Here is a 23,446-nt window from a genome sequence, read left to right as displayed (position 1 = left end):
GTAATCACAGTGCTCCATACCCTTTTCATCACAATGCTCCAGAACTCTTGTCATCATTATGCTCCATGCCCTTGTCACCACAATGCTCCAGAACGCTTGGCATCATAATGCTCCATGCCCGTCTAATCACAATGCTCCATGACACTTGTCATCAAAATGCTCCATGGCCTTTGTCATCACAATGCTCCATGGCTCCTGTTATCACAGTGCTCCATGTTACCTTTCCTCACAATTCTCGATGACCACTGTCATCACAATGCCCCATGACACCTGTCATCACAATTCTCCATGGCCCTTGTCAACACAATGATCCATGATCCATGTCATCACAATGTTCATGGACACTTGTCATCACAATGCTCCATGACAACTTACATCACAATGCTCCTTGACCCCTGTCATTTCATTGCTCCATGGCCTATGCATTCACAATGCTCCATGGCTCCTGTAATCACATTGCTCCATGATCCCTTTCATCACAATGCTCCAAGACCGCTGTCATCACAATGCCCCATGACGCCTATCATCATAATGCTCCAAGGCCACACTTATCACAATGCTCCATGATCCCTGTCCTCCCAATATTCCATGACACTAGTCATCACAGTGCTCCATGACCCCTGTCATCACAATATTCACTGCCCATGTAATCACAATGCTCCTGGTCCCCTCTAATCACAATGCTCCATACCCTTGTCATCACAATGCTCCAGAACTCTTGTCATCATAATTCTCCATGCCCGTGTCATCACAGTGCTCCATGACCACTTTCATCACAATGCTCCTTGACCCCTGTCATAACAATGCTCTATGACCACTGTCATCACAATGCCACATGACACCTGTCATCACAATGCTCTATAGCCCCTGTCAGCACAATGTTCCATGACAGGTATCATCACAATGATCCATGACTGCTGTCATCACAATGTTCCCTGCCCTTATCATCTCAATGCTCCCTGGCCCCTGTCCTCACAATGCTCCAAGCTCATATCATCACAATGCTCCATTACCCATGTCATCGTAGTGATCCATGACCCCTTTCATCACAATGCTGCATGACACCTGTCATCACAATGCTCCATAGCCCTTGTCATCACAATGCTCCATTAGCCCTGTCATCACAATGTTCCATGACTCTTGTCATCAAAATGCCTCATGATCACAATGCTCCATGACTCCTTTCATCACATCTTCCATGATACTTGTCATTACACTGCCCCATGACCTTTTTCAGAACAATGCTCCATGATACCAGTCATCACAATGCTCCATGACCATTGTCGTCACAATGCTCCATGCCCCTTTCAACACAATGCCCCATGACACCTGTCATCACAATTCGCCATGGCACTTGTCATCACAATGCTCCATGAACCATGTCATCACAATGTTCATGGACACTTGTCATCACAATCATCCATGACCACTTACATCACAATGCTCCTTGACTCCTGTCATCACAATGCTCCATAGCCTATGCATTCGCAATGCTACATGGTCCCTGTAATCACATTGCTCCATGATCCATTTCATCACAATGCTCTATGACCACTGTCATTACAATGCCACATTATACCTGTCATCACAATGCTCCATGGCCCCTGTCAGCACAATGTTCCATGACAGATGTCATCACTATCCTCCATGGTCCCTGTAATCACAATGCTCCATTCCCTTGTCAACGCAATGCTCCAGAACTCTTGTCATCATAATGCTCCATGCCCGTCTCATCACAATTCTCCATGACACTTTTCATTAAAATGCTCCATGGCCTTTATCATCACAATGCTCCATGGCCCCTGTTATCACAGTGATCCATGGTACCTTTCATCACAATGCAAGATAACCTCTGTCATCACAATGCCCGAGGACACCTGTCATCAGAATTGGCCATGGCCCTTGTCATCACAATGCTCCATGCCCTTGTCACCACAATGCTCCAGAACTCTGGGCATCATAATGCTCCATGCCCGTCTCATCACAATGCTCCATGACACTTGTCATCAAAATGCTCCATGGCCTTTGTCATCACAATGCTCCATGGCCCCTGTTATCATAGTGCTCCATGTTACCTTTCATCACAATTCTAGATGACCACTGTCATCACAATGCCCCATGACACCTGTCATCACAATTCGCCATGGCCCTTGTCATCACAATGCTCCATGATCCATGTCATCACAATGTTCCTGGACACTTATCATCACAATGAACTATGACCACATTCATCACAATGCTCCATGACCCCTGTCATCACATTGCTCCATGGCCTATGCATTCAAAATGCTCCATGGCTCCTGTAATCACATTGCTCCATGATCCCTTTCATCACAATGCTCCAAGACCGCTGTCATCACAATGCCCCATGACGCGTATCATCATAATGCTCCAAGGCCCCTCTCATCACAATGCTCCATGAACCCTGTCATCACAATGTTCCATGACACTTGTCATCACAGTGCTCCATGAACCCCTGTCATCACAGTATTCACTGCCCATGTAATCACAATGCTCCTGGTACCCTGTAATCACAGTGCTCCATACCCTTTTCATCACAATGCTCCAGAACTCTTGTCATCATAATTCTCCATGCCCGTGTCATCACAGTGCTCCATGACCACTTTCATCACAATGCTCCTTGACCCCTGTCATAACAATGCTCTATGACCACTGTCATCACAATGCCACATGACACGTGTCATCACAATGCTCTATAGCCCCTGTCAGCACAATGTTCCATGACAGGTATCATCACAATGATCCATGACTGCTGTCATCACAATGTTCCCTGCCCTTATCATCTCAATGCTCCCTGGCCCCTGTCCTCACAATGCTCCAAGCTCATATCATCACAATGCTCCACTACCAATGTCATCGTAGTGATCCATGACCCCTTTCATCACAATGCTGCATGACACCTGTCATCACAATGCTCCATAGCCCTTGTCATCACAATGCTCCATTAGCCCTGTCATCACAATGTTCCATGACTCTTGTCATCAAAATGCCTCATGATCACAATGCTCCATGACTCCTTTCATCACATCTTCCATGATACTTGTCATTACACTGCCCCATGACCTTTTTCAGAACAATGCTCCATGATACCAGTCATCACAATGCTCCATGACCATTGTCGTCACAATGCTCCATGCCCCTTTCAACACAATGCCCCATGACACCTGTCATCACAATTCGCCATGGCACTTGTCATCACAATGCTCCATGAACCATGTCATCACAATGTTCATGGACACTTGTCATCACAATCATCCATGACCACTTACATCACAATGCTCCTTGACTCCTGTCATCACAATGCTCCATAGCCTATGCATTCGCAATGCTACATGGTCCCTGTAATCACATTGCTCCATGATCCATTTCATCACAATGCTCTATGACCACTGTCATTACAATGCCACATTATACCTGTCATCACAATGCTCCATGGCCCCTGTCAGCACAATGTTCCATGACAGATGTCATCACTATCCTCCATGGTCCCTGTAATCACAATGCTCCATTCCCTTGTCAACGCAATGCTCCAGAACTCTTGTCATCATAATGCTCCATGCCCGTCTCATCACAATTCTCCATGACACTTTTCATTAAAATGCTCCATGGCCTTTATCATCACAATGCTCCATGGCCCCTGTTATCACAGTGATCCATGGTACCTTTCATCACAATGCAAGATAACCTCTGTCATCACAATGCCCGAGGACACCTGTCATCAGAATTGGCCATGGCCCTTGTCATCACAATGCTCCATGCCCTTGTCACCACAATGCTCCAGAACTCTGGGCATCATAATGCTCCATGCCCGTCTCATCACAATGCTCCATGACACTTGTCATCAAAATGCTCCATGGCCTTTGTCATCACAATGCTCCATGGCCCCTGTTATCATAGTGCTCCATGTTACCTTTCATCACAATTCTAGATGACCACTGTCATCACAATGCCCCATGACACCTGTCATCACAATTCGCCATGGCCCTTGTCATCACAATGCTCCATGATCCATGTCATCACAATGTTCCTGGACACTTATCATCACAATGAACTATGACCACATTCATCACAATGCTCCATGACCCCTGTCATCACATTGCTCCATGGCCTATGCATTCAAAATGCTCCATGGCTCCTGTAATCACATTGCTCCATGATCCCTTTCATCACAATGCTCCAAGACCGCTGTCATCACAATGCCCCATGACGCGTATCATCATAATGCTCCAAGGCCCCTCTCATCACAATGCTCCATGAACCCTGTCATCACAATGTTCCATGACACTTGTCATCACAGTGCTCCATGAACCCCTGTCATCACAGTATTCACTGCCCATGTAATCACAATGCTCCTGGTACCCTGTAATCACAGTGCTCCATACCCTTTTCATCACAATGCTCCAGAACTCTTGTCATCATAATTCTCCATGCCCGTGTCATCACAGTGCTCCATGACCACTTTCATCACAATGCTCCTTGACCCCTGTCATAACAATGCTCTATGACCACTGTCATCACAATGCCACATGACACGTGTCATCACAATGCTCTATAGCCCCTGTCAGCACAATGTTCCATGACAGGTATCATCACAATGATCCATGACTGCTGTCATCACAATGTTCCCTGCCCTTATCATCTCAATGCTCCCTGGCCCCTGTCCTCACAATGCTCCAAGCTCATATCATCACAATGCTCCACTACCAATGTCATCGTAGTGATCCATGACCCCTTTCATCACAATGCTGCATGACACCTGTCATCACAATGCTCCATAGCCCTTGTCATCACAATGCTCCATTAGCCCTGTCATCACAATGTTCCATGACTCTTGTCATCAAAATGCCTCATGATCACAATGCTCCATGACTCCTTTCATCACATCTTCCATGATACTTGTCATTACACTGCCCCATGACCTTTTTCAGAACAATGCTCCATGATACCAGTCATCACAATGCTCCATGACCATTGTCGTCACAATGCTCCATGCCCCTTTCAACACAATGCCCCATGACACCTGTCATCACAATTCGCCATGGCACTTGTCATCACAATGCTCCATGAACCATGTCATCACAATGTTCATGGACACTTGTCATCACAATCATCCATGACCACTTACATCACAATGCTCCTTGACTCCTGTCATCACAATGCTCCATAGCCTATGCATTCGCAATGCTACATGGTCCCTGTAATCACATTGCTCCATGATCCATTTCATCACAATGCTCTATGACCACTGTCATTACAATGCCACATTATACCTGTCATCACAATGCTCCATGGCCCCTGTCAGCACAATGTTCCATGACAGATGTCATCACTATCCTCCATGGTCCCTGTAATCACAATGCTCCATTCCCTTGTCAACGCAATGCTCCAGAACTCTTGTCATCATAATGCTCCATGCCCGTCTCATCACAATTCTCCATGACACTTTTCATTAAAATGCTCCATGGCCTTTATCATCACAATGCTCCATGGCCCCTGTTATCACAGTGATCCATGGTACCTTTCATCACAATGCAAGATAACCTCTGTCATCACAATGCCCGAGGACACCTGTCATCAGAATTGGCCATGGCCCTTGTCATCACAATGCTCCATGCCCTTGTCACCACAATGCTCCAGAACTCTGGGCATCATAATGCTCCATGCCCGTCTCATCACAATGCTCCATGACACTTGTCATCAAAATGCTCCATGGCCTTTGTCATCACAATGCTCCATGGCCCCTGTTATCATAGTGCTCCATGTTACCTTTCATCACAATTCTAGATGACCACTGTCATCACAATGCCCCATGACACCTGTCATCACAATTCGCCATGGCCCTTGTCATCACAATGCTCCATGATCCATGTCATCACAATGTTCCTGGACACTTATCATCACAATGAACTATGACCACATTCATCACAATGCTCCATGACCCCTGTCATCACATTGCTCCATGGCCTATGCATTCAAAATGCTCCATGGCTCCTGTAATCACATTGCTCCATGATCCCTTTCATCACAATGCTCCAAGACCGCTGTCATCACAATGCCCCATGACGCGTATCATCATAATGCTCCAAGGCCCCTCTCATCACAATGCTCCATGAACCCTGTCATCACAATGTTCCATGACACTTGTCATCACAGTGCTCCATGAACCCCTGTCATCACAATATTCACTGCCCATGTAATCACAATGCTCCTGGTACCCTGTAATCACAGTGCTCCATACCCTTTTCATCACAATGCTCCAGAACTCTTGTCATCATAATTCTCCATGCCCGTGTCATCACAGTGCTCCATGACCACTTTCATCACAATGCTCCTTGACCCCTGTCATAACAATGCTCTATGACCACTGTCATCACAATGCCACATGACACGTGTCATCACAATGCTCTATAGCCCCTGTCAGCACAATGTTCCATGACAGGTATCATCACAATGATCCATGACTGCTGTCATCACAATGTTCCCTGCCCTTATCATCTCAATGCTCCCTGGCCCCTGTCCTCACAATGCTCCAAGCTCATATCATCACAATGCTCCATTACCCATGTCATCGTAGTGATCCATGACCCCTTTCATCACAATGCTGCATGACACCTGTCATCACAATGCTCCATAGCCCTTGTCATCACAATGCTCCATTAGCCCTGTCATCACAATGTTCCATGACTCTTGTCATCAAAATGCCTCATGATCACAATGCTCCATGACTCCTTTCATCACATCTTCCATGATACTTGTCATTACACTGCCCCATGACCTTTTTCAGAACAATGCTCCATGATACCAGTCATCACAATGCTCCATGACCATTGTCGTCACAATGCTCCATGCCCCTTTCAACACAATGCCCCATGACACCTGTCATCACAATTCGCCATGGCACTTGTCATCACAATGCTCCATGAACCATGTCATCACAATGTTCATGGACACTTGTCATCACAATCATCCATGACCACTTACATCACAATGCTCCTTGACTCCTGTCATCACAATGCTCCATAGCCTATGCATTCGCAATGCTACATGGTCCCTGTAATCACATTGCTCCATGATCCATTTCATCACAATGCTCTATGACCACTGTCATTACAATGCCACATTATACCTGTCATCACAATGCTCCATGGCCCCTGTCAGCACAATGTTCCATGACAGATGTCATCACTATCCTCCATGGTCCCTGTAATCACAATGCTCCATTCCCTTGTCAACGCAATGCTCCAGAACTCTTGTCATCATAATGCTCCATGCCCGTCTCATCACAATTCTCCATGACACTTTTCATTAAAATGCTCCATGGCCTTTATCATCACAATGCTCCATGGCCCCTGTTATCACAGTGATCCATGGTACCTTTCATCACAATGCAAGATAACCTCTGTCATCACAATGCCCGAGGACACCTGTCATCAGAATTGGCCATGGCCCTTGTCATCACAATGCTCCATGCCCTTGTCACCACAATGCTCCAGAACTCTGGGCATCATAATGCTCCATGCCCGTCTCATCACAATGCTCCATGACACTTGTCATCAAAATGCTCCATGGCCTTTGTCATCACAATGCTCCATGGCCCCTGTTATCATAGTGCTCCATGTTACCTTTCATCACAATTCTAGATGACCACTGTCATCACAATGCCCCATGACACCTGTCATCACAATTCGCCATGGCCCTTGTCATCACAATGCTCCATGATCCATGTCATCACAATGTTCCTGGACACTTATCATCACAATGAACTATGACCACATTCATCACAATGCTCCATGACCCCTGTCATCACATTGCTCCATGGCCTATGCATTCAAAATGCTCCATGGCTCCTGTAATCACATTGCTCCATGATCCCTTTCATCACAATGCTCCAAGACCGCTGTCATCACAATGCCCCATGACGCGTATCATCATAATGCTCCAAGGCCCCTCTCATCACAATGCTCCATGAACCCTGTCATCACAATGTTCCATGACACTTGTCATCACAGTGCTCCATGAACCCCTGTCATCACAATATTCACTGCCCATGTAATCACAATGCTCCTGGTACCCTGTAATCACAGTGCTCCATACCCTTTTCATCACAATGCTCCAGAACTCTTGTCATCATAATGCTCCATGCCCATGTCATCACAATGCTTGAAGAACCTTGTCATCACAATGCTCCATGAACCGTGTCATCACAAGGTTCCAGGACCCTTGTCATCACAATGATCCATGACCCCTGTCATCTCAATGCTCCATGATCTTTGTATTCACAATGCTCCCTGGCCCCTATAATTGCGGTGATCCATGACCCCTGTCATCACAATGCTCCCTGGTATATTTCATCACAATTCTAGATGACCACTGTCATCACAGTGCTCCACGGCCCCTGTCATCAGAGTCCTCCCTGATACCTTTCATCACAATTCTATATGACCGCTCTCATCACAATTCCACATGACACCTGTCATCACAATGCTCCATGAACCATGTCATCACAATGTTCATGGACAATAGTCATCACAATGCTCCATGACAACTTACATCACAATGCTCCTTGACCCCTGTCATTCCATTGCTCCATGGCCTATGCATTCACAATGCTCCATGGCTCCTGTAATCACATTGCTCCATGATCCCTTTCATCACAATGCTCCAAGACCGCTGTCATCACAATGCCCCATGACGCCTATCATCATAATGCTCCAAGGCCCCTCTCATCACAATGCTCCATGATCCCTGTCATCACAATGTTCCATGACACTAGTCATCACAGTGCTCCATGACCCCTGTCATCACAATATTCACTGCCCATGTAATCACAATGCTCCTGGTCCCCTGTAATCACAATGCTCCATACACTTGTCATCACAATGCTCCAGAACTCTTGTCATCATAATGCTCCATTCCCGTGTCATCACAGTGCTCCATGACCACTTTCATCACAATGCTCCTGGACCCCTCTCATAACAATGCTCTATGACCACTGTCATCACAATGCCACATGACAGCTGTCATCACAATGCTCTATAGCCCCTGTCAGCACAATGTTCCATGACAGGTATCATTACAATGATACATGACTGCTGTCATCACAATGTTCCCTGCCCTTGTCATTCTCAATGCTCCCTGGCCCCTGTCATCACAATGCTCCATGCTCATATCATCACAATGCTCCATTACCCATGTCATCGTAGTGATCCATGACCCCTTTCATCACAATGCTCCATGACCCCAGTCATCACAATGCTCCATAGCTCTTGTCATCACAATGCTCCTTTAGCCCTGTCATCACAATGTTCCATGACTCTTGTCATCAAAATGCCTCATGATCCATTTAATCACAATGCTCCATGACTCCTTTCATCACATCCTCCATGATACTTGTCATTACACTGCCCCATGACCTTTTTCAGAACAATGCTCCATGATACCAGTCATCACAATGCTCCATGACCATTGTCGTCACAATGCTCCATGCCCCTTTCAACACAATGCTCCATGACAACTGTCATCACAATGCTCCATGGTCTTTGTCATCACAATTATACATGGACCCTGTGATCACAGTGCTCCATGACCCCTTTCATCACAATGTTCCATGACCACTGTCATCACAATGCCCCATGACCCCTGTCATCACAATGCTCCATGGCCCCTGTCATTACAATGCTCCATGACCACTGTCATCACAATGTTCCATGATCGCTGTAATCACAATGACCCATGACACCTTTCCTCAGAAGGCTCCAGTACGCCTGTCATCACAATGCTCCAATGACCGTCTCATCACAATGCTCCATGATCCCTGTCAGCACAACGTTCCATGACAATTGTCATCACAATGGTCCATGACACCTGTCATCACAATGTTGCCTGCCCATGTCATCAAAATGCTCCATGTCCCCTGTAATCACAATGTTCCATTACACCTGTCTTCACAATGTTCCCTGCCCATGTCACCACAATGCTCCATTACCAATGTAATCAAAATGTTCACCTGCCCTTGTCATCGAAATGCTCCATGGTCCCTTTAATCACAATGCTCCATGAACCCTGTCATCACAATGTTCCATGACAGTTGTCATAACAATGCTCCATGACCCTGTAATCACAATGCTCCATGCCCTTGTCATCACAATGCTCCAGAACTCTTGTCATCATAATGATGAATGCTCGTGTCATCACAAAGCTCCATGATACTTGTCATCACAATGTTCCATGGCCTTGTCATTACAATACTCCATGGCCCCTGTCATCACAGTGCTCCATGATACCTTTTATCACAATTCTAGATGACCACTGTCATCACAATGCCCCAAGACACATGTCATCACAATTCGCCATGGCCCTTGCCATCACAATGCTCCATGACCCGTGTCATCACAATGGTCCAGGACACTTGTCATCACAATCATCCATGACCACTTACATCACAATGCTCCTTGACTCCTGTCATCACAATGCTCCATAGCCTATGCATTCGCAATGCTACATGGTCCCTGTAATCACATTGCTCCATGATCCATTTCATCACAATGCTCTATGACCACTGTCATTACAATGCCACATTATACCTGTCATCACAATGCTCCATGACCCCTGTCAGCACAATGTTCCATGACAGATGTCATCACTATCCTCCATGGTCCCTGTAATCACAATGCTCCATTCCCTTGTCAACGTAATGCTCCAGAACTCTTGTCATCATAATGCTCCATGCCCGTCTCATCACAATTCTCCATGACACTTTTCATTAAAATGCTCCATGGCCTTTATCATCACAATGCTCCATGGCCCCTGTTATCACAGTGATCCATGGTACCTTTCATCACAATGCTAGATAACCTCGGTCATCACAATGCCCGAGGACACCTGTCATCAGAATTGGCCATGGCCCTTGTCATCACAATGCTCCATGCCCTTGTCACCACAATGCTCCAGAACTCTGGGCATCATAATGCTCCATGCCCGTCTCATCACAATGCTCCATGACACTTGTCATCAAAATGCTCCATGGCCTTTGTCATCACAATGCTCCATGGCCCCTGTTATCATAGTGCTCCATGTTACCTTTCATCACAATTCTAGATGACCACTGTCATCACAAGGCCCCATGACACCTGTCATCACAATTCGCCATGGCCCTTGTCATCACAATGCTCCATGATCCATGTCATCACAATGTTCCTGGACACTTATCATCACAATGAACTATGAGCACATTCATCACAATGCTCCATGACCCCTGTCATCACACTGCTCCATGGCCTATGCATTCAAAATGCTCCATGGCCCCTGTAATCACATTGCTCCATGATCCCTTTCATCACAATGTTCTATGACCACTCTCATCACGATACCCCATGACGCCTATCATCATAATGCTCCAAGGCCCCTCTCATCACAATGCTCCATGAACCCTGTCATCACAATGTTCCATGACTCTTGTCATCACAGTGATCCATGAACCCCTGCCATCACAATATTCACTGCCCATGTAATCACAATGCTCCTGGTCCCCTGTAATCACAGTGCTCCATACCCTTTTCATCACAATGCTCCAGAACTCTTGTCATCATAATGCTCCATGCCCGTGTCATCACAATGCTTGAAGAACCTTGTCATCACAATGCTCCATGAACCGTGTCATCACAAGATTCCAGGACCCTTGTCATCACAATGATCCATGACCCCTGTCATCTCAATGCTCCATGATCTTTGTATTCACAATGCTCCCTGGCCCCTATAATTGCGGTGATCCATGACCCCTGTCATCACAATGCTCCCTGGTATATTTCATCACAATTCTAGATGACCACTGTCATCACAGTGCTCCACGGCCCCTGTCGTCAGAGTCCTCCATGATACCTTTCATTACAATTCTACATGACCACTGTCATCACAATGCCCCACGACACCTGTCATCACAATTCGCCATGGCACTTGTCATCACAATGCTTCATGAACCATGTCATCACAATGTTCATGGACACTTGTCATCACAATGCTCCATGACAACTTACATCACAATGCTCCTTGACCCCTGTCATTTCATTGCTCCATGGCCTATGCATTCACAATGCTCCATGGCTCCTGTAAGCACATTGCTCCATGATCCCTTTCATCACAATGTTCTATGACCACTCTCATCACAATATCCCATGACGCCTATCATCATAATGCTCCAAGGCCCCTCTCATCACAATGCTCCATGAACGCCTGTCATCACAATATTCATTGCCCATGTAATCACAATGCTCCTGGTCCCCTGTAATCACAGTGCTCCATACCCTTTTCATCACAATGCTCCAGAACTCTTGTCATCACTATCCTCCATGCCCTTGTCACCACAATGCTCCAGAACGCTTGGCATCATAATGCTCCATGCCCGTCTCATCACAATGCTCCATGACACTTGTCATCAAAATGCTCCATGGCCTTTGTCATCACAATGCTCCATGGCTCCTGTTATCACAGTGCTCCATGTTACCTTTCCTCACAATTCTCGATGACCACTGTCATCACAATGCCCCATGACACCTGTCATCACAATTCGCCATGGCACTTGTCATCACAATGATCCATGATCCATGTCATCACAATGTTCATGGACACTTGTCATCACAATGCTCCATGACAACTTACATCACAATGCTCCTTGACCCCTGTCATTTCATTGCTCCATGGCCTATGCATTCACAATGCTCCATGGCTCCTGTAATCACATTGCTCCATGATCCCTTTCATCACAATGCTCCAAGACCGCTGTCATCACAATGCCCCATGATGCCTATCATCATAATGCTCCAAGGCCACTCTTATCACAATGCTCCATGATCCCTGTCCTCCCAATATTCCATGACACTAGTCATCACAGTGCTCCATGACCCCTGTCATCACAATATTCACTGCCCATGTAATCACAATGCTCCTGGTCCCCTGTAATCACAATGCTCCATACCCTTGTCATCACAATGCTCCAGAACTCTTGTCATCATAATGCTCCATGCCCGTGTCATCACAGTGCTCCATGACCACTTTCATCACAATGCTCCTTGACCCCTGTCATCACAATGCTCTATGACCACTGTCATCACAATGCCACATGATACCTGTAATCACATTGCTCCATGATCCTTTTCATCACAATGCTCTATGACCACTGTCATCACAATGCCACATGACACCTGTCATCACAATGCTCTATAGCCCCTGTCAGCACAATGTTCCATGACAGGTATCATCACAATGATACATGACTGCTGTCATCAGAATGTTCCCTGCTCTTGTCATCTCAATGCTCCCTGGCCCCTGTTATCACATTGCTCCATTACCCATGTCATCGTAGTGATCCATGACCCCTTTCATCACAATGCTGCATGACACCTGTCATCACAATGCTCCGTAGCCCTTGTCATCACAATGCTCCATTAGCCCTGTCATCACAATGTTCCATGACTCTTGTCATCAAAATGCCTCATGATCCATTTAATCACAATGCTCCATGACTCCTTTCATCACATCCTCCATGATACTTGTCATTACACTGCCCCATGACCTTTTTCAGAACAATGCTCCATGATACCAGTCATCACAATGCTCCATGACCATTGTCGTCACAATGCTCCATGCCCCTTTCAACACAATGCCCCATGACACCTGTCATCACAATTCGCCATGGCACTTGTCATCACAATGCTCCATGAACCATGTCATCACAATGTTCATGGACACTTGTCATCACAATGCTCCATGACATCTTACATCACAATGCTCCTTGACCCCTGTCATTTCATTGCTCCATGGCCTATGCATTAACAATGCTCCATGGCTCCTGTAAGCACATTGCTCCATGATCCCTTTCATCACAATGCTCCAAGACCGCTGTCATCACAATGCCCCATGACGCCTATCATCATAATGCTCTAAGGCCCCACTCATCACAATGCTCCATGATCCCTGTCATCACAATGTTCCATGACACTAGTCATCACAGTGCTCCATGACCCCTGTCATCACAATATTCACTGCCCATGTAATCACAATGCTCCTGGTCCCCTGTAATCATAGTGCTCCATACCCTTGTCATCACAATGCTCCAGAACTCTTGTCATCATAATGCTCCATGCCGGTGTCATCACAATGCTTGAAGAACCTTGTCATCACAATGCTCCATGAACCGTGTCATCACAAGGTTCCAGGACCCTTGTCATCACAATGATCCGTGACCCCTGTCATCTCAATGCTCCATGATCTTTGTATTCACAATGCTCCATGGCCCCTATAATTGCGGTGATCCATGACCCCTGTCATCACAATGCTCCCTGGTATATTTCATCACAATTCTAGATGACCACTGTCATCACAGTGCTCCACGGCCCCTGTCATCAGAGTCCTCCCTGATACATTTCATCACAATTCTATATGACCGCTCTCCTCACAATTCCACATGACACCTGTCATCACAATGCTCCATGAACCATGTCATCACAATGTTCATGGACAATAGTCATCACAATGCTCCATGACAACTTACATCACAATGCTCCTTGACCCCTGTTATTTCATTGCTCCATGGCCTATGCATTCACAATGCTCCATGGCTCCTGTAATCACATTGCTCCATGATCCCTTTCATCACAATGCTCCAAGACCGCTGTCATCACAATGCCCCATGACGCCTATCATCATAATGCTCCAAGGCCCCTCTCATCACAATGCTCCATGATCCCTGTCATCACAATGTTCCATGACACTAGTCATCACAGTGCTCCATGACCCCTGTCATCACAATATTCACTGCCCATGTAATCACAATGCTCCTGGTCCCCTGTAATCACAATGCTCCATACCCTTGTCATCACAATGCTCCAGAACTCTTGTCATCATAATGCTCCATTCCCGTGTCATCACAGTGCTCCATGACCACTTTCATCACAATGCTCCTTGACCCCTGTCATCACAATGCTCCATGGCCTATGCATTCACAATGCTCCATGGCCCCTGTAATCACACTGTTCCATGATCCCTTTCATCACAATATTCTAATGTTCTATGACCACTCTCATCACAATACACCATGACGCCTATCATCATAATGCTCCAAGGCCCCTCTCATCACAATGCTCCATGAACCCTGTCATCACAACGTTCCATGACACTTGTCAACACAGTGCTCCATGAACCCCTGTCATCACAATAATCACTGCCCATGTAATCACAATGATCCTGGTCCCCTGTAATCACAATGCTCCATACCCTTATCATCACAATGCTCCAGAACTCTTGTCATCATAATGCTCCATGGCCCCTGTAATCACATTGCTCCATGACCCTTTTCATCACAATGCTCTATGACCACTGTCATCACAAGGCCACACGACACCTGTCATCACAATGCTCTATGGCCCCTGTCAGCACAATGTTCCATGACAGATATCATCACAATGATCCATGACCACTCTCATCACAATGTTCCCTGCCCTTGTCATCTCAATGCTCCCTGGCCCCTGTAATCACAATGCTCCATACCCTTGTCATCGCAATGCTCCAGATCACTTCTCATCATAATGCTCCATGCCCGTGTCATCACAATGCTCCATGGCCCCTGTCATCACAGTGCTCCGTGATACCTTTCATCATAATGATAGATGACCACTGTCATCACAATGCTCCATGACACCTGTCATCAGAATTGGCCATGGCCCTTGTCATCACAATGCTCCAGGACACTTGTCTTCACAATGTTCCATGGCGCATTTCATCACAATGCTCCATGACCACTTTCATCAAATTGCTCCATGATGCCTGTCATCACAATGCTCCATGGCCTTTGTCATCAAAATTCTACATGGCCCCTGTAATAACAGTGCTTCAGGACAACTTTTATCACAATGCTCCATGACCACTCTCATCACAATGCCAGATAAGACCTTTCATGACAATGCTCCATGGCCCTTGTCATCACAATATTCTATGACTTCTGTCATCACAATGCTCCATGCCCCTGTCATCACAATGCCCCATCACCCCTGCTATTACAATGCTCCATGACCCCTGTCGTCGCAATGCTCCGAAACCCTTGTCATCACAATATTCCATGATCCGTGTAATCACGATGATCCATGAACCATTTCTGTACAATGCTCCAGTACCCCTTTCATTAAAATGCTCCATGGCACTTGTCATCAGAATGCTCCAGGAACCCTTCCATCACAATAATCCATGACCCGTTTCCTCACAATTCTCCAGGACCGCTTTCATCACAATGCTCCATTCCCTTGTCATCTCAATGCTTCATGGCCCCTGTCATCAAAATGATCCATGCCCTTGTCATCAAAATGCTCCAGAACTCTTGTCACCACTATGCTCCATGCCCATGTCATCAAAATGCTGCATGGCCCCTGTCATCACAATGCTGCATGACCCCTGTCATCACAATGCTCCATGCCCGTATCATCACAATGCTCCATTACCCATGTCATCATAGTGATCCATGACCCCTTTCATCACAATGCTGCATGACACCTGTCATCACAATGCTCCGTGGTCTTTGTCATCACAATGCTCCATGACCACTGTCATCACCATGCCCCATGACCCCATTCATCACAATGCTCCATAGCCCTTGTCATCACAATGCTCCATTAGCCCTGTCATCACAATGTTCCATGACTCTTGTCATCAAAATGCCTCATGATCCATTTAATCACAATGCTCCATGACTCCTTTCATCACATCCTCCATGATACTTGTCATTACACTGCCCCATGACCTCTTTCAGAACAATGCTCCATGATACCAGTCATCACAATGCTCCATGACCATTGTCGTCACAATGCTCCATGCCCCTTTCAACACAATGCTCCATGACCACTGTCATCACAATGCCCCATGACCCCTGTCATCACAATGCTCCATGGCCCCTGTCATTACAATGCTCCATGACCACTGTCATCACAATGTTCCATGATCGCTGTAATCACAATGACTCATGACACCTTTCCTCAGAAGGCTCCAGTACGCCTGTCATCACAATGCTCCAATGACCGTCTCATCACAATGCTCCATGATCCCTGTCAGCACAACGTTCCATGACAATTGTCATCCCAATGCTCCATGACACCTGTCATCACAATGTTGCCTGCCCATGTCATCAAAATGCTCCATGTCCCCTGTAATCACAATGTTCCATTACACCTGTGTTCACAATGTTCCCTGCCCATGTCATCACAATGCTCCATTACCAATGTAATCAAAATGTTCGCCTGCCCTTGTCATCAAAATGCTCCATGGCCCCTTTAATCACAATGCTCCATGAACCCTGTCATCACAATGTTCCATGACAGTTGTCATCACAATGCTCCATGACCCTGTAATCACAATGCTCCATGCCCTTGTCATCACAATGCTCCAGAACTCTTGTCATCATAATGATGAATGCTCGTGTCATCACAAAGCTCCGTGATACTTGTCATCACAATGTTCCATGGCCTTGTCATTACAATACTCCATGGCCCCTGTCATCACAGTGCTCCATGATACCTTTTATCACAATTCTAGATGACCACTGCCATCACAATGCCCCAAGACACATGTCATCACAATTCGCCATGGCCCTTGCCATCACAATGCTCCATGACCCGTGTCATCACAATGGTCCAGGACACTTGTCATCACAATGATCCATGACCCCTGTCATCACACTGCTCCATGGCCTATGCATTCAAAATGCTCCATGGCCCCTGTAATCACATTGCTCCATGATCCCTTTCATCACGATGTTCTATGACCACTCTCATCACAATACCCCATGACGCCTATCATCATAATGCTCCAAGGCCCCTCTCATCACAATGCTCCATGAACCCTGTCATCACAATGTTCCATGACACTTTTCATCACAGTGCTCCATGAACCCCTGTCATCACAATATTCACTGCCCATGTAATCACAACGCTCCTGGTCCCCTGTAATCACAGTGCTCCATACCCTTTTCATCACAATGCTCCAGAACTCTTGTCATCATAATGGTCCATGCCCATATCATCACAATGCTTGAAGAACCTTGTCATCACAATGCTCCATGAACCGTGTCATCACAAGGTTCCAAGACCCTTGTCATCACAATGATCCATGACCCCTGTCATCTCAATGCTCCATGATCTTTGTATTCACAATGCTCCAGGGCCCCTATAATTGTGGTGATCCATGACACCTGTCATCACAATGCTCCCTGGTATATTTCATCACAATTCTAGATGACCAGTGTCATCACAGTGCTCCACGGCCCCTGTCGTCAGAGTCCTCCATGATACCTTTCATTACAATTCTACATGACCACTGTTATCACAATGCCCCATGACACCTGTCATCACAATTCGCCATGGCACTTGTCATCACAGTGCTCCATGAACCATGTCATCACAATGTTCATGGACACTTGTCATCACAATGCTCCATGACAATTTACATCACAATGCTCCTTGACCCCTGTCATTTCATTGCTCCATGGCCTATGCATTCACAATGCTCCATGGCTCCTGTAATCACATTGCTCCATGATCCCTTTCATCACAATGCTCCAAGACCGCTGTCATCACAATGCCCCATGACGCCTATCATCATAATGCTCCAAGGCCCCTCTCATCACAATACTCCATGATCCCTGTCATCACAATGTTCCATGACACTAGTCATCACAGTGCTCCATGACCCCTGTCATCACAATATTCACTGCCCATGTAATCACAATGCTCCTGTTCCCCTGTAATCACAATGCTCCATACCCTTGTCATCACAATGCTCCAGAACTCTTGTCATCATAATGCTCCATGCCCGTGTCATCACAGTGTTCCATGACCACTTTCATCACAATGCTCCTTGACCCCTGTCATCACAATGCTCTATGACCACTGTCATCACAATGCCACATGACACCTGTAATCACATTGCTCCATGATCCTTTTCATCACAATGCTCTATGACCACTGTCATCACAATGCCACATGACACCTGTCATCACAATGCTCTATAGCCCCTGTCAGCACAATGTTCCATGACAGGTATCATCACAATGATACATGACTGCTGTCATCAGAATGTTCCCTGCTCTTGTCATCTCAATGCTCCCTGGCCCCTGTTATCACAATGCTCCATGCCAATATCATCACAATGCTCCATTACCCATGTCATCGTAGTGATCCATGACCCCTTTCATCACAATGCTGCATGACACCTGTCATCACAATGCTCCATAGCCCTTGTCATCACAATGCTCCATTAGCCCTGTCATCACAATGTTCCATGACTCTTGTCATCAAAATGCCTCATTATCCATTTAATCACAATGCTCCATGACTCCTTTCATTACATCCTCCATGATACTTGTCATTACACTGCCCCATGACCTTTTTCAGAACAATGCTCCATGATACCAGTCATCACAATGCTCCATGACCATTGTCGTCACAATGCTCCATGCCCCTTTCAACACAATGCCCCATGACACCTGTCATCACAATTCGCCATGGCACTTGTCATCACAATGCTCCATGAACCATGTCATCACAATGTTCATGGACACTTGTCATCACAATGCTCCATGACATCTTACATCACAATGCTCCTTGACCCCTGTCATTTCATTGCTCCATGGCCTATGCATTAACAATGCTCCATGGCTCCTGTAAGCACATTGCTCCATGATCCCTTTCATCACAATGCTCCAAGACCGCTGTCATCACAATGCCCCATGACGCCTATCATCATAATGCTCTAAGGCCCCTCTCATCACAATGCTCCATGATCCCTGTCATCACAATGTTCCATGACACTAGTCATCACAGTGCTCCATGACCCCTGTCATCACAATATTCACTGCCCATGTAATCACAATGCTCCTGGTCCCCTGTAATCATAGTGCTCCATACCCTTGTCATCACAATGCTCCAGAACTCTTGTCATCATAATGCTCCATGCCGGTGTCATCACAATGCTTGAAGAACCTTGTCATCACAATGCTCCATGAACCGTGTCATCACAAGGTTCCAGGACCCTTGTCATCACAATGATCCGTGACCCCTGTCATCTCAATGCTCCATGATCTTTGTATTCACAATGCTCCATGGCCCCTATAATTGCGGTGATCCATGACCCCTGTCATCACAATGCTCCCTGGTATATTTCATCACAATTCTAGATGACCACTGTCATCACAGTGCTCCACGGCCCCTGTCATCAGAGTCCTCCCTGATACCTTTCATCACAATTCTATATGACCGCTCTCCTCACAATTCCACATGACACCTGTCATCACAATGCTCCATGAACCATGTGATCACAATGTTCATGGACAATAGTCATCACAATGCTCCATGACAACTTACATCACAATGCTCCTTGACCCCTGTCATTTCATTGCTCCATGGCCTATGCATTCACAATGCTCCATGGCTCCTGTAATCACATTGCTCCATGATCCCTTTCATCACAATGCTCCAAGACCGCTGTCATCACAATGCCCCATGACGCCTATCATCATAATGCTCCAAGGCCCCTCTCATCACAATGCTCCATGATCCCTGTCATCACAATGTTCCATGACACTAGTCATCACAGTGCTCCATGACCCCTGTCATCACAATATTCACTGCCCATGTAATCACAATGCTCCTGGTCCCCTGTAATCACAATGCTCCATACCCTTGTCATCACAATGCTCCAGAACTCTTGTCATCATAATGCTCCATTCCCGTGTCATCACAGTGCTCCATGACCACTTTCATCACAATGCTCCTTGAACCCTGTCATCACAATGCTCTATGACCACTGTCATCACAATGCCACATGACACCTGTCATCACAATGCTCTATAGCCCCTGTCAGCACAATGTTCCATGACAGGTATCATCACAATGATACATGACTGCTGTCATCACAATGTTCCCTGCCCTTGTCATTCTCAATGCTCCCTGGCCCCTGTCATCACAATGCTCCATGCTCATATCATCACAATGCTCCATTACCCATGTCATCGTAGTGATCCATGACCCCTTTCATCACAATGCTCCATGACCCCTGTCATCACAATGCTCCATAGCCCTTGTCATCACAATGCTCCATTAGCCCTGTCATCACAATGTTCCATGACTCTTGTCATCAAAATGCCTCATGATCCATTTAATCACAATGCTCCATGACTCCTTTCATCACATACTCCATGATACTTGTCATTACACTGCCCCATGACCTTTTTCAGAACAATGCTCCATGATACCAGTCATCACAATGCTCCATGACCATTGTCGTCACAATGCTCCATGCCCCTTTCAACACAATGCTCCATGACAACTGTCATCACAATGCTCCATGGTCTTTGTCATCACAATTATACATGGCCCCTGTGATCACAGTGCTCCATGACCCCTTTCATCACAATGCTCCATGACCACTGTCATCACAATGCCCCATGACCCCTGTCATCACAATGCTCCATGGTCCCTGTCATTACAATGCTCCATGACCACTGTCATCACAATGTTCCATGATCGCTGTAATCACAATGACTCATGACACCTTTCCTCAGAAGGCTCCAGTACGCCTGTCATCACAATGCTCCAATGACCGTCTCATCACAATGCTCCATGACCCCTGTCAGCACAACGTTCCATGACAATTGTCATCACAATGCTCCATGACACCTGTCATCACAATGTTGCCTGCCCATGTCATCAAAATGCTCCATGTCCCCTGTAATCACAATGTTCCATTACACCTGTCTTCACAATGTTCCCTGCCCATGTCATCACAATGCTCCATTACCAATGTAATCAAAATGTTCGCCTGCCCTTGTCATCAAAATGCTCCATGGCCCCTTTAATCACAATGCTCCATGAACCCTGTCATCACAATGTTCCATGACAGTTGTCATCACAATGCTCCATGACCCTGTAATCACAATGCTCCATGCCCTTGTCATCACAATGCTCCAGAACTCTTGTCATCATAATGATGAATGCTCGTGTCATCACAAAGTCCATGATACTTGTCATCACAATGTTCCATGGCCTTGTCATTACAATACTCCATGGCCCCTGTCATCACAGTGCTCCATGATACCTTTTATCACAATTCTAGATGACCACTGTCATCACAATGCCCCAAGACACATGTCATCACAATTCGCCATGGCCCTTGCCATCACAATGCTCCATGACACGTGTCATCACAATGGTCCAGGACAGTTGTCATCACAATGATCCATGACCACTTACATCACAATGCTCCTTGACTCCTGTCATCACAATGCTCCATAGCCTATGCATTCGCAATGCTACATGGTCCCTGTAATCACATTGCTCCATGATCCATTTCATCACAATGCTCTATGACCCCTGTCATTACAATGCCACATTATACCTGTCATCACAATGCTCCATGGCCCCTGTCAGCACAATGTTCCATGACAGATGTCATCACTCTCCTCCATGGTCCCTGTAATCACAATGCTCCATTCCCTTGTCAACGCAATGCTCCAGAACTCTTGTCATCATAATGCTCCATGCCCGTCTCATCACAATTCTCCATGACACTTTTCATTAAAATGCTCCATGGCCTTTATCATCACAATGCTCCATGTCCCCTGTTATCACAGTGATCCATGGTACCTTTCATCACAATGCTAGATAACCTCTGTCATCACAATGCCCGATGACACCTGTCATCAGAATTGGCCATGGCCCTTGTCATCACAATGCTCCAGGACACTTGTCTTCACAATGTTCCATGGCGCATTTCATCACAATGCTCCATGACCACTTTCATCAAATTGCTCCATGATGCCTGTCATCACAATGCTCCATGGCCTTTGTCATCAAAATTCTACATGGCCCCTGTAATAACAGTGCCTCAGGACAACTTTTATCACAATGCTCCATGACCACTCTCATCACAATCCCAGATAAGAGCTTTCATGACAATGCTCCATGGCCCTTGTCATCACAATATTCTATGACTTCTGTCATCACAATGCTCCATGCCCCTGTCATCACAATGCCCCATCACCCCTGCTATTACAATTCTCCATGACCCCTGTCGTCACAATGCTCCAAAACCCTTGTCATCACAATATTCCATGATCCGTGTAATCACGATGATCCATGAACCATTTCTGTACAATGCTCCAGTACCCCTTTCATTAAAATGCTCCATGGCACTTGTCATCAGAATGCTCCAGGAACCCTTCCATCACAATAATCCATGACCCGTTTCCTCACAATTCTCCAGGACCGCTTTCATCACAATGCTCCATTCCCTTGTCATCTCAATGCTTCATGGCCCCTGTCATCAAAATGATCCATGCCCTTGTCATCAAAATGCTCCAGAACTCTTGTCATCACTATGCTCCATGCCCATG

The 23,446-nt window shown here is 46.2% G+C and overlaps 1 long non-coding RNA gene across 1 annotated transcript in view; it reads right to left on the bottom strand.

Annotated features, from left to right (window-relative positions):
* Positions 1-244: 244 nt before the first annotated feature.
* LOC309621256 overlaps positions 245-23,446 on the bottom strand; it is a 144,141-nt gene continuing 120,939 nt past the window's right edge. Inside the window, exons 2-3 of the long non-coding RNA XR_014239875.1 lie at positions 13,417-13,490; positions 245-344 (exon numbers count right to left, since the gene is read on the bottom strand). This is a non-coding gene — a long non-coding RNA (uncharacterized lncRNA). The remainder of the gene's footprint in view (positions 345-13,416; positions 13,491-23,446) is intronic.

This window comes from Balaenoptera borealis (genome assembly GCF_965194805.1).
Source record: "Balaenoptera borealis genome assembly, contig: HAP1_SCAFFOLD_81, whole genome shotgun sequence".
In the NCBI taxonomy this organism is placed as follows: domain Eukaryota; kingdom Metazoa; phylum Chordata; class Mammalia; order Artiodactyla; family Balaenopteridae; genus Balaenoptera; species Balaenoptera borealis.
The sequence above is the reverse complement of the archived record's forward strand: the minus strand, read 5'-3'. Positions and strand labels throughout refer to the sequence as shown.